Source organism: Echiichthys vipera (genome assembly GCF_963691815.1).
Source record: "Echiichthys vipera genome assembly, chromosome: 14".
Classification (NCBI taxonomy): Eukaryota; Metazoa; Chordata; class Actinopteri; order Perciformes; family Trachinidae; genus Echiichthys; species Echiichthys vipera.
The window spans coordinates 21,701,943-21,719,090 of NC_139839.1; the positions used below are offsets into that span (position 1 = coordinate 21,701,943).

The 17,148-nt window shown below is 43.6% G+C and overlaps 1 protein-coding gene across 1 annotated transcript in view; it reads right to left on the reverse strand.

Annotated features, from left to right (window-relative positions):
• Positions 1 to 16,379, reverse strand: part of fam222ba (family with sequence similarity 222 member Ba) — a gene marked incomplete at its 3' end in the record, with an annotated part of 29,591 nt that extends 13,212 nt beyond the window's left edge. The window contains exon 1 of the mRNA XM_083926443.1: positions 16,286 to 16,379. The remainder of the gene's footprint in view (positions 1 to 16,285) is intronic.
• Positions 16,380 to 17,148: the final 769 nt, after the last annotated feature.

The following is a 17,148-nucleotide window of genomic DNA, read 5'->3' on the forward strand; positions in this document are numbered from 1 at the left end:
ACATGACAGTCTTAAACCACTTGAGGGAGAGGGAAAAAAAAGACCTGACATGTAGTAAAAGAAAAACAAAGCAGAGATCTAATGAAGCAGCTCGAGAGGTTGGATTTGGTTTACATGTACTCTTAAGACATCTCGCACTAATTAATGATTAACCCATGAAATGAGTCAAACTACTCAGAGGCTGTTCTAAAATCATCCATGAACATTGCAATTAAAACACTCTGTTTGGTATTTGGACTTGAAAACAAATGTCAGCATGCTGAGGCTGTAGCTCAACTAAAAGCTAACATCATTATAACAATGCTAACATGCCAATGTTTAGCAGGTTTACCATGTTCACATCCTAGTTTAGTGGGTTAACATGCTAACATTTACTAATTGACACTAAACATACTGCTGAGGCTGATGGGAGTGGCATTACCTTTGCAGGAATTTGGTCATAAACTAAGATATTTGGCAAACTAAAATTGGGACCCAACGATAGAAAGTTTATTATTATAATTCTTCCTGAGGGGGATGTGAATTTCTGTACCAAATGTCATGGAAATGCATCCAATAGTAGTTGAGATATTTCACTTAAAACTGAAAATGTTAGAGGGAAGAGTCTGGGAATCACCAAAGTCAGTAGCACACATTAGTATCTGAACAAAATTAGGTGCCAGTCCATCCAAGTAAAAGTTGAGTTTTTTACTGGATAAGAACAAGCTTTTACCTGCTAGACGTTCTGGATGAAAAGTCAGGAGATCGCAAAAGAAACACCAAACACATTTGTGTGTAGCATCCAAGTACCACAGCTGCATTTTGTTGTACAATGTCAACAAACAAACCATTCTGGGGATCGTGAATGGTTGTTGAGATATTTGGACCAAAGTGGTGGACGCACGTTGCCTTACCCCGAGCCACACCTTGGTGTATTGGACATGTCAGGTGCCAACAGTGGAGAAACACTAAGAAGCACAGGCCTTCTGGTAACCTGGTCACTCGGATCACACAACTGAGTGACATGGCTCATACATATGAGAGCAACACTGCTCCCTTTCATCTCCTGTGTGATGCCACTGCATCTGTGTTATCTTGACATATCCCCACATCACACCAGACAACAATGTGCTGAGTCACATGCTGCCGTTTCAGATGCCAGACTCTGGGGTTTGGTACAGGACTAGAATGGCAGGGTGAGGACACAGACATACAAATACCAGGCTACTGTTAATCTACTATCTGTGTGGGGTGAGGTATGTGCAGCGATAGAATCGTCAGACATCAGGCAGCTGGTTTTTCAAGTAGCTTGTTTGTGTGAATGCTCAGTTACAGCAGGCAGAACAGTTAGCATGACGAAACCTAAACAAACAGACGAGCCTGTGTTAAACTGATCTTCTGCAGATTTTCAACGTACAAAGAGCTAGAGACCATCTTTTGATGGGTGCACACCAGCTGCAACGCCAAATCGGGGCCCGGGACGTAAAGTGGTGAGGCAACGGCACCTTCCCTGCTTCCTACCCCCTTACTCCTGCTGCCCCCCGCCCATTTTCAAACTCTGCCTTCATTTTGATCTCAATTACACAATGTTTCGGGACTGCATCTTGCTATTGCGGTGACTAAATTTGGTCACCAGCAGACAGACAAACAGAGCAAAACACTTAAACCCGTCTCTCTGGTAGTTCCCGCTACAGTAGATGTCTCTAGGACCACATTAAATACACACACACCAAACAAAATCTCAAAACCTTTACAAAATAAATGTACACTGTGGGTAAAAGGAAATTATGCAATCAGCCTTCCACATTAGATTCCTCTTAGATCCAAAATAGCAATGGGCCCAGTTGCCAATTAGAGGTTTAAAAGCAGACTTCTGTCCTAACTATTTAACTGTAAGTCGGCCAGGCGCCCTTTTCCCTGGTTAGTGGGAAATAACTCAATGTGCTGAGGGCTAAAGCGCGGCAGCATTGTTCCAGCTGGCGGAAAAGGGGAAATGAAGATGGAGTGGTTTGATTTCATTTGTTAGCAGGTGCATCCATTTTGTGTTCTTCCCCACACCCACCTCTCCTCTCTCAGTCAAAGCGCTTATCAGAAATTGGACACCCTAGTGACAAATTGAGCCTGCGATTAAAGGGAGAAAGAGGAAAGCTTTGTTAAGTGCTGCTGATTGGGATCCCAGGCTGCCCTCACATCAGGATTGTGTGTGTGTGTGTGTGTGTGTGTGTGTGTATGTGTGTGTATATGTGTGTGTGTGTTGGTGTGTGTGTGTGTGTGTGTTTGGTACATAGCCAATAGCAGGGCTGACACCACCACCTCCTCTTCTCCCATTTTCCCCTCTCTCCAGGTGTTCTCACGGCTTACATTTCTGCTCAAAGTACTCAGCAAACAAAACCAAATCAATGCAGCTGTTCCCCCATCTATCACTCACACAAACACACATGAACGCACACACGCACGCACACGCACACACACACACACACGCACGATTAGGAAATTACACATACACCAGTGATTTTCCCCTGCAGAAATAATGACCTCCTCTAGTATTTCCAGTGTCTCCTTATTGACATGTACGCTGTGTTTAACAGAGAAAAAAGTTAAGCCTCTGTGCGTTTGTCCCACCCAGACCTATATTATTGACCCAGCATTAACCAGCCCTGGCCTGTCTGCAAGCGCAGCTAGGCTGATTTAAGAGGGGGGTCAGAGCAGCTCTGCTAGGCAGAACTGTGCGAGCGCTGACTCTCACAAATCATCCTAAAAAGGGCTTAACGCACAAAAACAGCTTCCAGTGTTACACAGGCCTGCTGCGAGAGATTTATCCACTTTGCCATTATACTAACTGGCTTCTTTCCCATATGAGCCGCATATATACCAACCAGACACACATAAAGAAAAAACCCTAATTAGACTTATGCCTGCAGCAGGACTCAGGAGGACTCACTCAAAGAATTTAACCTTTTATTATTCCGCATTAAAAACATAATCTTGTTTACCATTAGTCTTCTTCATTGCTGACATGTTGCTCACATGCTATTTGTTTAAACAACTAAATGTCTTAAGTGTGACTTGTGACATAATGAAAGTATAAGCGGTGTCTACATCTGTAAAATTACCATCAATTTTAAGAATATAGATGCTGTAATAACTCTAAGCCACTTAATAATTCATGAAAACTGACCAATTTTAGTAAACCAGACCTTCCTCTTTAACTGTGTGTTATTTTCTATACACCTTAATAAGGCTTCTGTGGTATGATTTTAAAATGTTCAAAGGTCAAAGAAAAAGCTCTTATTAAGATTTATAGATGCACATTAGTTGTATTTGGAAGAGTGGATCACTGAAGCCCCTTTCACACTGCCTGTTGGGGCTTCATTACACCCCGCTGTCTGTGTGAAATGCATTGAGACTGAACGGGGGGGACAGATCTTTTGTCGAGTCTACCGACAGACAGGTTAAAAAGTGACAAAGCAGTGTTCAGAGTAGCCAAAGTTATTAATAACTAAGAGTAACATTGCATGTAATACTGCACTGTCCCCTCTCTCTCTCAAACACATACAGGTGCAGTCCACCTCTGTCCTTCTCTCTACTGACAGTTGTGCTAATATAATGTATAAAGTTGACAGTTTGTGGGTTGGCTAGAAGTTGTTGAAGGAGTTGATTAACGGTCCAGATTGACTCACACACACTAGACGCTGACGCCTCTTTTGCTTCCAGAATGTCGGCACTCTGTGTTAAATCACATGTGGGGCGGCTTTTCACCGCCTTGCCTGGTCTGTATTAATGACCAAAGAGCTGGCGTTGCTTCACTGCGGCGCTGTTACAGAACCTCTGTGTAAAAAACCCTTGAGATGCAGGTCTGCTGGATGTTTGCTCTGAACTGGTGGAAACGCTATTCTGCAGCCACACAAGTCAAAAACAAATGCCTACATGCCGATTCCACACCCTGCTGTGGTAAATGTTTGATAAAAGCTGGTCTGTCTCCATGCAAGGTTGGTAAGGTCAGCCGCCTCCATGGCAGCTCTGACATTCAGTCTGGCCTCCAGCGAGACCAAACGAGTCCCCCTTGCACCTACAGACCAGCCGAGGAATAAAAGGGATTTTTTTGTGTGAGGCTTGTGTGAGATGTGCTCCTTTTTGCCCCTGGCGATGCACAAGACATTTGTGGTCTCCTCTCCTTCATCTACTGTGTATATGTGAGAGCCTCGCTGCCCCTAGTTCTTTCCCCAACAGACACTGGCTCAAGGCAGCGGGCAGCCGGCTGGTGACTCTGTGGAGGGCCAGGCAAACAGAGGCCCGGCATGGCAAACATCTCACCTCTGTGTCTGCATGGGAACATCTGGCCCTCAGAGGCTCGCAGGGCCCTCTGTCTGTCTGCCTGTCTGACTGTGAGCCTACACATAGTGTCGGTATGTACTGGTGTTGTCATGGCACCAGGATTTTAACTCCTACACAGGTACTGGTTTAAAATACAAAAACAATCTCCACAATACCAAACCAAACAAGCCAAATGTCACACTACAAACACAGCACTATTTATAATTAGGCAATTACTGATTTAGCAGCTTTGTTTGCATCTTTAGCACAGGAGTTCTGAAATTAAGTCAATGTCAAAGTGAGTAAATCTACAAGCCAAGTAGTTTAATTTATTTTGCCCCTGACCTCAGTTTTGTCAAAGAGTTTAGGTAGAATTAGATTCAATTCTGGATTCCACCAAAATCAAGCCCCAACCATAGCGAATTCTAGGTTCATCCAAAGCAGTGTGAAGTGCGAAAAAAATGCAGTTGTGCCAAAAAAATGCAGTTTGCCGAGTGGCAACAGCTTTTGTATTAGAGCAATTTCTCATTGATCCCCATGTTTTATAGGCTGCCACTTCTCGGAAGCTGGTAGGATTAGCATGCTAACGCCGTCATCTCGACCTGGACTGTGGTCATTCGTGTGGTGGTGTTACTATAAGTGTACTGTATTTACAACCATAAACTGTATATTATAGAACAAATTAAAAGGTGATGGTGTCACAACATGTTAGCTCTGTTAGGCTACTATCTAATACACATACACTAGATGCTAATCTGGAGCACCGGGAGGATTGGGGCCGTATTTGGGTCGTAAGGGTCGTTGATTACAGTCTATGGGCATGGTACTGTGTTGAATATCTGTTTAAATCATGTATCATAAATGCTGGCTGCCTCAACTCCTCCCCTAGAGACTTTCATTGGAGTGGATTTTCACTCCCATGCTGCTCCCGAAAATAATCTCAACATTGCCCAGATCCTGGCGGTCATGCTAATGTTGCTAATCCAGTATACGTCAGCCAGATGGACATATCTCCTTCCACCCAACATCACATCAATGCCCTGTTTTGGTAATAAGATGGCGACGCCTATAGGCGCGTACGATTGGATCAAGTTGAAATAACTGACATGGAGGTAGAGGCCTTATCCATTTTATATACTATCTATGATCAAAATGTGTTTATGTTGTAATTGAGTACCGAAAACTGACAAGTAGTGAAAGCTAGCATCAAATGTCCGGTCAGATTTGTTATCTTGGTTATTTATTCTTTGATCACATCGTTCATGATTTATATCAAACTAAATCGCATCAAATGTATATCAAAATATTCAATCTCTTTTTCTGGTCTGTACCAGTGAGATAGAGTAATATGAGTAATAGAGTTAGCCCAGATGATAAAACTCCTCTTCCTATCGCTCACTCGCTTTCTTGCATCATGCCCTGGGCTCATACAGATCTCCTGCGGCCGTCCAATGATTCAAGACTGATGAGGCATGCTCAAAGGTCTATGCCATTGAGCACAGCATTAATGCACCCAGCAGCAAATTTTTTGCCATCGACCCCCGTTCCCTGCAATAAGGACAGAGCCATCAATCAGGCCGAGATAGCAGACACCAGACACAGGCTGATGAAGTAGGGGACTTTGGAGCTAATGACAAATGGATCTCTCAGATATGGTCTCAGTATACTATGACACTCTGCTGAGAACACTTGACCTTTAGCAAAATCCTGAGACACGTTTTTTCCAACACTGTGCAATGCAAAAATGGAGAGTATGCAAACGGCCATTGCTGTTAAGAAAGTATATTTATTGTGTGAGAACTCCTGGGTGCAGCCCCGTCACTCTCAGAGCAGCTCCCGACCAGCCCAGCTCTCCTCTGTTCTCACACACCAAAGCTTTGGGAGTGACCTTCAGGAGGCCTGCTAGTCTTGCTAATTGGGGTCTCTACAGAGCACAGCAATCCACCCCCTCCACACCGCACAGGAGGAGGGATTGGGGCAGAGGGTGGGAGAGATAGCAGGAGCTTGTGTTATCTGCTTGGTGGGAGACAGACAAAAAAGTGGAACCTGGGCATAAAAAGGGAACTACAAACACAGAATTAAACTTGGGCTGCACTGAAAGGAAAACAGTAAGATAACCTAAGAGTCCTTTGTAAGATGGATGCTGAATATATACTGCTGGTCAACAGAAAAGAATGCAACACTGACCAAAACCCATTCCTCTGATATCAAAATATATCTCAAAATTCTCAATAAGTATCTTGTTGTCGACACTGGACTGCTATAGAAAGTATAACCATCAGCTTTTTAGAGTTCATAGTTCAGATAAATGCTTAATATTGATAAATTGTACATACCTCTCTGCAGTTACTGCCGACCAACAGTCTAACACCCAAAGATATTCAGTACTATCAAATAAGCCAGAAAAAAGCAGCTATTACTCATAGTTGAGAATCTAAAACCAGTTTCTAATATCTTAAACAAATAATTATTTAAATAGTTTCTGGTTATTTTTTCTGTTGATCAACTAATCAATTAACTGACAAATGGTTTCAGCTTGCACAACAACATATTAGCAGTATCTGTGGGAGAGGTGCTGTAAATGTGACATTGAAGCAGTTTTCTCATACAATGTGCCAGGACAGTTTCCCCACACACGCGTAGCACACAACGGGAGATTGTCCGTGTCAGACGCGTTCTCACTTTCCGTTTGGTCTAGGCGAGGAGTGGCACCTGGGTAGAGCTTGCAGGAGAGCGGACACGATGTGGATTACACAGAGTTCATGTAGCTAATTCGTAATTTGGTCATAAACAACCGAGTCTTGAATATGTCTGACTAATAGTACTTATAGTACTAATAGTGAAGTTAGAGATTTTCGTGGGTGCCTTTGTGTAAATCCCCCTTCTTCTTCTCGCTCAGATGTTTCTTTCCTTACAGTTTCTTACAAAAAGCATTATAGAAACGTCATCAGCATACCAACTTGTTTGCTGTTTATTCTCAGTCGGACATTAGACAGAGTTTGTACTAGAGAGCTGGCAGGGTAAAGTCTGTTTAATGTGATCCAACTGACTCAGGCATTTGCGTTCTCACATACAGCTCTGATGGGCAGGCTAGCCTCATCAGAAACAACGTTAAAATAGTGTTATAACAAAGTGGTAATTCATATAAAACAAATAAATATAGCCGTTATTACAAAATAAGTTGTGGTTGGTGTTGAGTGAACACCAACTGAACATAATACATTCACACTAGGGGAAAAAACATGATGGTATTTGCAAAGGTAAAAGGCATCACAGAGTGGATCATGGGTTTCTAAAAGGGAACATGGGTCAGTGCTCTGCTCTTAGGAACACAGAGGAGACAATGACACAGGTAATTTAGAGCAGCCTCAGCCTGGTTGCAGCTGTGCACTGAGCTTGCCAGCACATCATCATATCAGAGCCACTTCTTATCAGTGTGATCAGCACTCAGAATAAAAGGGGAAGAAAATGTACAGGAAGTCATCCTGTAAAAACAAGATACTGAGTGCTTTTTTGCTGGGAAAGTTGTTAGGCAGCTGGTCTTTTAAGAATGCATTTGAGGGCAAAAGACACACTTTCTGAAGAAATAAAGGACCTACAGTGAACCTGGAAACCATTTTAAAGTAGGTTTGTGATAGATCCAGTGAATAAGACTTTGAGCAAGGGTGGCCATGAATAGAAAGGTCTGCATTTAATTTGCTAATCCATCATTCCAATTGTACTGTGTAACAAAGGGAGAGAAGAGTGGTGGGGCATTCAGAGGCAACGGAGCATGCTGAGGGGTGCGTGTGTGGTTCCACATGGAGCCGGAGAGGCCGTGGCCCTTGGCCCTAAAAGCCCGGCCAGCACTGGGGAGAATGGGCTCTGATGAGCTCAACGCAGGCAAGACTAATCCCTTCATGTCCAAAGAATTGTTTAACTGTGTTTGACTGATTAACCCAAACCCCTCGATTGCACTTACAATCTATTTGTCCAATCAAGTCTCCTGCACTCATCATGCTGCAGTGTGTGGGTGGTGATGGTGAGGGAAAGAAAGAATAAGAAAGAGAGAGAAAACAAAGGGGCTGCAAAACAATTCATTTGGAGGGAGCGTATAGAAGTCAAAAGGACGGCTTTTTTGTTCTACTTGTAATTCTCCAAATGCACATAGCACATGAGGTCCTGCGAACCAGCTGTTGCTAACATTGAAAAGGTCAGAGAACTCTTGCCTTGAGAGATTTCAAGTAGAAAGTCAGCCGTGGTGTGTTAGCATACGCACTGGTTTTTACCAGCTTCAAGGGAAAAGGAAATTTAAAGGCACTCTCCCCTGCGTGGAAAAGAGGTTGCCAGGAAGATTAACCCAGCTTCCTTTTATAGCCTCTGACAAGAGGTTAAATCACACATTACACTGCCTGAAATGTCTCCTAGTAATTAGATCAAGAATATTACTCTCTGTTCTTCCCCTTGCAGACTGCAGCTGATCAAAGCCTAATGATGGTGTCAGTGCCATTGGCAGTGCTGGCTGGGTAAATCTTCCCATCGGGATGGCAATCTGTCAGGGCCTCAAGCCTTGCTAAACAGCACAGGACATGAGCACAATGGTGCTCGACGCAAAGTAGACTAAATGAAGCACATCTTTCACCAACGAGCTATCCATCAGCAGTGCACCATTAAAATTCCCAGATGATAAAACATCTCTTTGTTTTGGGTCTGGGACTGCAATAGTAAGTCAGCTGAGATGTATACAGTGAGAGAGAGCTGTTGGTGACATCTGTGAGTTTTATCCTAATAACAGTGAAACCCACCACCAGCGTATCTGCTGTCTTTCCATGCCAGAGCAGATCTAAGCAGCACCTGGTCCCTTGATGGGGCGAGGGGGCTACTGGCTATTAATTACAGAAAGCCGACACGCAGCGCAGGCAAACCCTCGCAATGAGACCCTGGGACGTCAGATACATAGCAAGACGAATGCTTCTCTGTCACACAGCAACACGACCTGCCTCAGGACTCTTTACACACGAGCATTTTCAAACATGCCTTTCAAATTGTGGCCCACCCTCCTTCCTCTGCCCCCACCCAGTCTCCATCTCTATCTCAATCCCATTCGGCGGATGTTACACTACTTCAGGGGATATTTTCTGACTAATGCAAAATGGTGCAGTAGCATGATAAAAATTGACATTTCCCTTTTCTAATTCAATGCTTCCTTTGTAAACAACCTCGCCTTCTTTATGTGGGCGCACTTACACATGCACGCAGGTCGCGAGCATATCACACATAATGGTCAATTCCATGATTTGCTCTCAAACTCAACGGCCGCAAACAAAAGGGGGAAATGGCGGGAGATATGCCAATCATTTAGCGTTGAAAGACGTCTGACAAAAGAGGCCCTAAAAACTTGACAGCTTTTCTATTTCACGTCAGTCCCCCAGCACAACCAGCTCCTGAAAAAGGGGCCCTAGACAACAGACTCCTGCAAGAGGTCTGACCCCGATCTTAACCCCATACAGGTGGCACAGCGCAGAACACAGGAAGCAGGAGTGCTATTCACAGGGCGTAGGGAGAATATGTTGTTCTCACCCAAAGACCTGCATTCAGAGATCATTTAGACAGGCACAAAGACAGCTCAATGCCAGCAAAGTGTATTCTAACTTGATGAATAGCAAATCCTCTTGAACACATTAACAGAAAAGACTCATTCTCAGTGTAGACTAAAAGCATATGGTTAAAGGGGTTTTGAGAGTCAGTGTTGGATAAAACTCTATAACTGAGTAGCAACACTGAATTGTGCTGTGAAGGCTGTTAATCTTTACAGTGTTGGCAGAAACGTAACAGCTGTGATTCAAAGTTTAAATAGAAACTGTTCAACCTCTTAATGTTAAAGAAAGGTCCAGGCACGTCCAGCTGGGAGGAGGCCTCGGGGAACACCCAGGACTAGTCGGAGAGATTATATCTCCACACTGGCCTGGGAACGCCTCAGGATCCTCCAGTTAGAGCTGGTAAATGTGGCCTTGGAAAGGGAAGTTTGGGTCCCCTGCTAGAGCTGCTGCCCCCGCCACCCGATCCCAGATAAGCAATTGAAGATGAGTGATGAGTGGGTATTGCTCCTATTAATAATTTTTTTTATTTTCATAATAAAAACCCTGTTCAGGTGATCTCAATGCACACACAGTTATGTCAAGTGTAGTCTTCCAGTTCAGGAGAATAATGTGACTACTATCTTACTACAGCGTTGAACTATGAACTGTGATTACAGCCAGCATCCCCCCGCAGAGCGACAACTGCATCTCTGCACATTCCAGGAAACCCAGCCAGCTGAAGACAGCAAATACACCAGAGAGGAGGAGACATATAAACAACGCAAGCTAGTTTGAGAGCCGCACCGATGTTTACTGTCTCGCTAAGTGCATTTCATCCCCGCTGCTTTCACAGCAGCGGCGGTATTTCAGCATGCAGTACAGAGGGGCTGCTGATGCCACAGGTCTGTGTACAGAGGGCTCAGTCACAGGCTGGAGAGACTGTTTGGACAATGTAGGTGTCAGACACACTGCCTGTCTGGAATAACGATTCGGTTCTGCCGCTACAGAACACCTTCTGGTTCCTTTCTAGTGGCTCCTAAATTTAAAAAAATTTTAGAACTTACTTTTGAGTTTAAGTGTTGAAAACCAAGGAATGTCTGCCTTGTTTGACTTTGTTCGTTGCTATCAGGGAGAATGGTCTGCATTTGCTTCAAACAGGCACTGAATGACATGCCAGAGATTAGCCTCTGAAGGTCAGAGCCTTCGCCTATCCTTTCAGATGCTTTTCACAACACAACCCTGGGCCCTTTTGAACAACAGGAAGAATGTCATCTGGTTACTTTCCAAGGCATGAAGATACCATTCACTGTGGCCAACAATGGCTGCAAACAGGACCAGAGGGTTAAGAGGTTATAAAAGGGCCCCATTCTAAGCGCCGCTCAATCTCCAGTACACCACACACACAGAGAAAAAAAAAAAAACACAGTACACCCACACACTGAGGCCTGGAGAGGTGGTGCAACCGATGACAAAATGAGGAGGGTCATGGCAAAGTGCCGTGCATTGACCGCTCGCCTCAACCTCAGTCCCTCCCCAGCAAAGCTCTTAACAAAGCAAGCCTCCGAGCGCTGGTTGCTTTGTCAGGGCTTCGGATGCACTCACTGCTTTGTAGCCTTTCAAGGCAGCATACAGTTATATTCTCCAAAATGACACAGAGCAAAAAAAAAATTTTTTTGTATTACTAATTTCACACAGCTACTATCCCCGAATGAAAATAGAAAACTGGGATTTTAATTCTTCAAATACATGACTCAGTTTATTCTTGTTGCAAGAGAGCGTGAGAGATAACTAGGATTACGGCTAAGCAAGAATGTTGAAATGCAAACATAACTGAAATTGTGGTAATCAAAAGCACTCCTCAAATCTACACCATGTTCAATGACAAGGAATTAACAAAAATGATCTGCTATTATTCAGGTTGCAAAGCCTGTTCCAAAAAGACTCTTAGACTAGAGCCAGAGCCAGAGCTGAAATCCTTCACCAATTTAGTCTCTAATGATCCCTCTGAAATATTAAAAATAAAGCCCAATTAGCCCACAGCATTTTACATCTCCTCCCTCTATAATCCTATGGTAGCTTAGTCTTATCAAATGTCTGTGCCAACTATGACACTTTGAGCTCACTCTGCCTCAATCCCCTGCACTTGATATCCCCTACAGCTTTACTGGAGCTTTGTTGCGGCATTCTTTCTGACCTCGCAGACCGGGTCAGACTCTGAGCCTCTCCGGTGGTGGCTAATGATGCCCTGATATGCAGTTGGCATGGACGTTGGAAAACTGCAGCAATAACCACGGACATGCTAATGGCATCTATTAGGATTACTTAAGAGTGATATGGAACTTGCATGGCAAACTCTTATTACAGAGGGTTGGTATTGGGGGTGGAGAGTGTCAGTGGAGGGTCAGTGATCCGATAGAGGCGGCCTTATCTTGTGCCATAAACAGATAACAGTATCTGCCCTGCTCTTCTGCTGTTCCTGTGAGATGGAGGTTGATAAACAACTCTGTCGCCTCCAGTGCCTCCGACGAGCCTGATCAGACAGATGCTGTCCTAAACCTAGCCTGGTTCCTCCTGCTGCTATGACTGCTGTTTTTGCCGTGAATGCCACCGGGAGGCTCAGATTCTTCCCTGATTGCCCTCAAGCTGAAGACACAACAATTTCAGAAATCCCTTTGGTGTTGGTGTTTGTAACTTCAGGTTACAACACTCCCTGACTTAAAGCCTCAGGTTTGCTGATTACGGAAACAACCCAGCAAGAGCCGGCTTTTTGACTTATTGGACTCTCAGCTAACATGCAAATCCATGCAAAATAAAAGGCACAGAGAACACAAAAATGTAGCAAACAAGTTACAAAGGGAATCAGGCTTTTCGCCTGTAGTAATTTGAAACAACATAAAACAACCACACTAAATACCATGCAACAGCTGACCCACAGCCTGAGCCCTGCAGGTCAGTCCCTTGTTCTCAGAGGTATCCAAGAGTTACCCATGATGCCCTAAACACCTGATGTGGATATATCATGTGGAGTTCTTTACATCCAGCCTGACCTGCATTCGACCCTCACACTGGGTCTCCCGACTTTCACACAGAAGCTACCAAACATCTGCCCTGTCTCTGAAAACAGACTCATGCAGCTAGGAAGACATTGGGGTGGTTTCACCAATCGTCTCTCCAAGTGGTGGGCGGCTGAGTGGGTGAGTATGGGCTGACAGCTGCCCTGCTGACTGGAGGACTGAAAGGTGGAGCCGGCTGGCAGATTATTGGTACCTGGGAAATCTCTGCCTGCTGTCCTGGACAGGGGGTTAGCCTCATTTAGCAAATGGATGATATTCAATAAAAGCTGCTCATCTAAAACTACAGAGGTGAGGAAAATAAAAATCTGTTATGCACATAAAATTCACAGACAACACCTGCAAAAGATTCAACATACATGGGGGGGCCCCATGTATGTTGAATCTTTTGCAGGTGTTTTCTGTGAATTTTGGAATAAGAATAAGAATACGAAAGCAAGAAATGTATTGCACTGAGAAGAGCATACCATTTCCAATTCAAGTACCGTCTCTAAAATGCTACATCAAACGACTGGCTTTGAATAAACCAAGATGAGCCTCAGCCAAGTGGCTCATTCCAGCACAGAAAATCATTGCATCAAAAAATATGCTGGTTAGTCGGGCCATTTCACAGTCAACAATCACAGGATCAGGACTGTTACTAATCAATGTGTTTTAATGAGCTCCCAGCGAATGCTAACAACAGCTGGAACCTAAAATCTGCTTAACTTCTCTGGTTCACTCTTTGCACCTTGTAATCTGTTATTCATAGTCTTGATCTGAAGTCTCGGAAATAAAGCAGAGCTTTGAAGTTATCCTCTTATTACTGCTGTCTGAGACGAAGCCTTAAGTTGGATATGAGATCGTATGGCTGTCATGTGGAGAACCTTCTGCAATTGGGGATTCAGTGTCAGGTGCTAAGAATGATTGATTCACTCTGTGAAACCAATCGACTCTAACGAATATCTGCTTTGCTATTTGCTTACAAGAAGAATGTTTGATACAGTGAGGTCAGTATCTAGAAAACTGTGTGGGTGTGCATATTAAATTTACACTGAACTCTACTCACTACTCTACTTGAAAAGCGTCCACCCAAGTAAGCTTAAATACGTAGGTGCGTGTGTTCTCTACAATATGTATTTCTGCAATAGTTTAACCCCGTCTACAGGCAGCTGAAGACTGACAGGCTATAGCAGCCAAGATGAAAGTATTTTAGAGGAAAATACCTTCCTCTGCCCACAATGTAAATCAATACGTCGCAATATATTTGTCTGTGGTTGGCTGAAAAAACAAAAAAACAAAGCAACTTGCTCTGCTGTCAGTTTGCCCTCAGCAAAGACTCTGGGTTTGCAGTGACAGGTCAGAGTCAGCACATGACTCACGGGCAGAGGAGAGACACTTTGAAAAAACACGCAGAGATCTAATTAACACATGCATTCAAGTGCCATTTCAATTTGGCGGAACGCTGTAATTTTCTACAGTGATGACCAGCATGACATGAACAAATGAACCAGGTGCTCCTGACATTCAGGCTTATCTGCTGGCATTGTTAAGTGAGAGCTAACACACAAATCAGACATTAATAAAAGCAGACACACGTTCAAGAGCACACACACATTTCCAAGTCAGGCGTTTACTTCTAATACTATGCTGCAGACTAAATCTATGAACTATTGTTAGCCTATGCATTATAGCTCACAGTAACTTTGAAGCATTTTTTCTCTCATTCTTCTATCTGGCATTGCTGTCATTCGTGGCGAACTGCATTTTACAGATGGGGAGAGGCCTTACAGTCATTTGTTTTTAAGACCTAATTAATCTTCATTGTGTTGGGAAACATAGCACCCCGATGCAAAAAGGATTCCTTCTACATGATAATTGCAGGGAGTCTAGAAGCCTGAGTTTCCCAGACAACAAAGTCTGAAATTTAATTATGTGCTCTTTGGAAAATGTAGAGGAAGAAAGCTACATTGCAAAACTGCACTTTTGGGCAAGTAATGTCAGGCTCTTGTTTGAGTAAACACAGGATGTCACTGAGCACATCCTCCCTGCTGTCATTAACCAAACACTCACCTTTGTTGAGATAATGCCCTTTTCCCCATAACGACGGATTTATTCAACTTCAAAATCCTCATGCACATGTAGACTAAACAGATTCTGATCTCACAGTTGTATCATCTTACCATGTGCAGAATAAACCCGATCACTTCCATAGTCCCGTCAGTCAGAGGAGTGTTGCTTTACTGCGGTTTTTTTAATCATATCCTCAAAGCTCCATGACATTATAGACCGACTACAACAATAAAGCCAGACTCGGAGCAGCCAAAGACAACACGGACAGGCTGTGGCAACATTAACATTCCGCCGTGTAAAGATCAGGCTTGGAGGGGAGAGAAACATCGATAGGATCCCATTAGTTAAGTGTGCCCTTAGGTTACCCGAAATTTGATCAGAGATAGACCCTTTTTCCTTCCAGACACGAACGCTATGGCAAAAAAAGCTGCTCTCCTCTGAAACTACTCCTCCTCCTCCTCCTCAGTGGTCGAGGTTGTGCGGCAGGATCAGGATGAGCCCGGTGACGTCAACCTTTTGTTATCACCTTTAACACTTGCCTTTGCAGGTGGAAACACTTTCCTCTGTCGTTTTATATCTAGAGGTGCTATTTGCAGACACGCTGCGCAGTGCGCGCAAGGAAGCGCACTCAGCATCTGGATGACAAGTGAAGACACTCTAAATGTGGATATATATGCACGCATGACCTAATGGGTATATAGATACTAGCAGTGAGAGACAACTTAGTGACAGCTATACCGTACTTGGAATAGCACAAGATAACCACACTTCCAACTTCATCGCAGCTGGCTTCTTCTTCCTGGAGAGGAACTTATCGTTTCCCCTGAGAGGTGGCACAAAACTATCTGCACCATAATGATGTAGCTATAATCATGATGGTGATTTGGCAGGCAATTGGAGCTCCCCTGAATCCTCACTGGCTGTTGTCATAATGCAAAAAAAACAACAACTAGCTAAACAGCTCAACTACACAAGCCCAGTTTCATTCACACAACACCTGCTTTGAAGAAGAATGTATGGCTCTTTAAGTGACTGAATGAAATATTTTAGCTCATAAAAGCCGAGAGGGTTTACCGCAGATACACAGACAATACAGGGGAGCAGTATATTAGCTATAAAGCTGCATGTTGCCAGTCGGTGTGCCAGCTGACTGCCCAGGCTCCTGGCTAGCTAACCTAGCCAGTCAGTCAGTCTGAAACACACACATTCCCATTGTTGCCTCCTCAGGCTTTCCTAATATTTATGCCACAATTTGATAGGATGTCACACAGTATGAGGCAGCGGCCGTGTTATAAAGATACAACTACTTACTCTCCGTTTACCTCTGCGAAAGGCATCGTTTAGTACGTCGCCATGGTTTAAAAGGGACAGATTTTCTCCCGTTGCTGTGCGCTGCCTAATCACTGCTGCTGCTGTCTGCGGCAGCAACTTCCGGCGCATGCGCAGTGACTGGGGCCGCTCCAGACTGCGCTGCGCAGGACAGCCGAGCGGTTTAAAGGCACAGTGTGCCATTTAACGGGACGTCTGAATATTTGTCGGACCTTTTTCAAGTGCAAGGTGAAATTAATGAAATAACACGTTAGATTATTGTGCCGGCTGTCTAATATCTAAATACACTAAATCTTATCTCAAATTGTAATACTTTTATATTCAAAATTATATAAGAATGATCTTTTCACGGGGTGAGTGCAAGTTTGAGGCACTTAAATGGATCATTTCACTTCACACTACTTCTACTGCACTATATTTCAGAGAGAAATACCAGCACTGTAGCTTTTCCTCCAGTAGATTGGTTAGACAGCTATAGGAGTTACGGAACATTGTGATTTTACATAGCAAAATATATAATCAGTTCAAATCTGATGAATTCTTATTTGATTGATTAAAGTACCCAGCAGGTTACATGTATATGCACTAATAATAATAACAATAATAATCCAATATAATAATGTGACATTCTGGAAGAGGCCATTATGGATAAGGAGTACTGGTAGTTACTTGTGATACTTTAAGTATAGTTTGCCAACAATACTTCCATACTTTAAGTTGGTCTTTTATTTGTAAAGGAGTCGTATTGTTCGGCCCTGAATGCTTCTTCCACAACTTAATGTGACTGCAATTTAAAGTTGAATCATACAAATCCTGGGATATGTTCTATACTTTGTTATTGTACT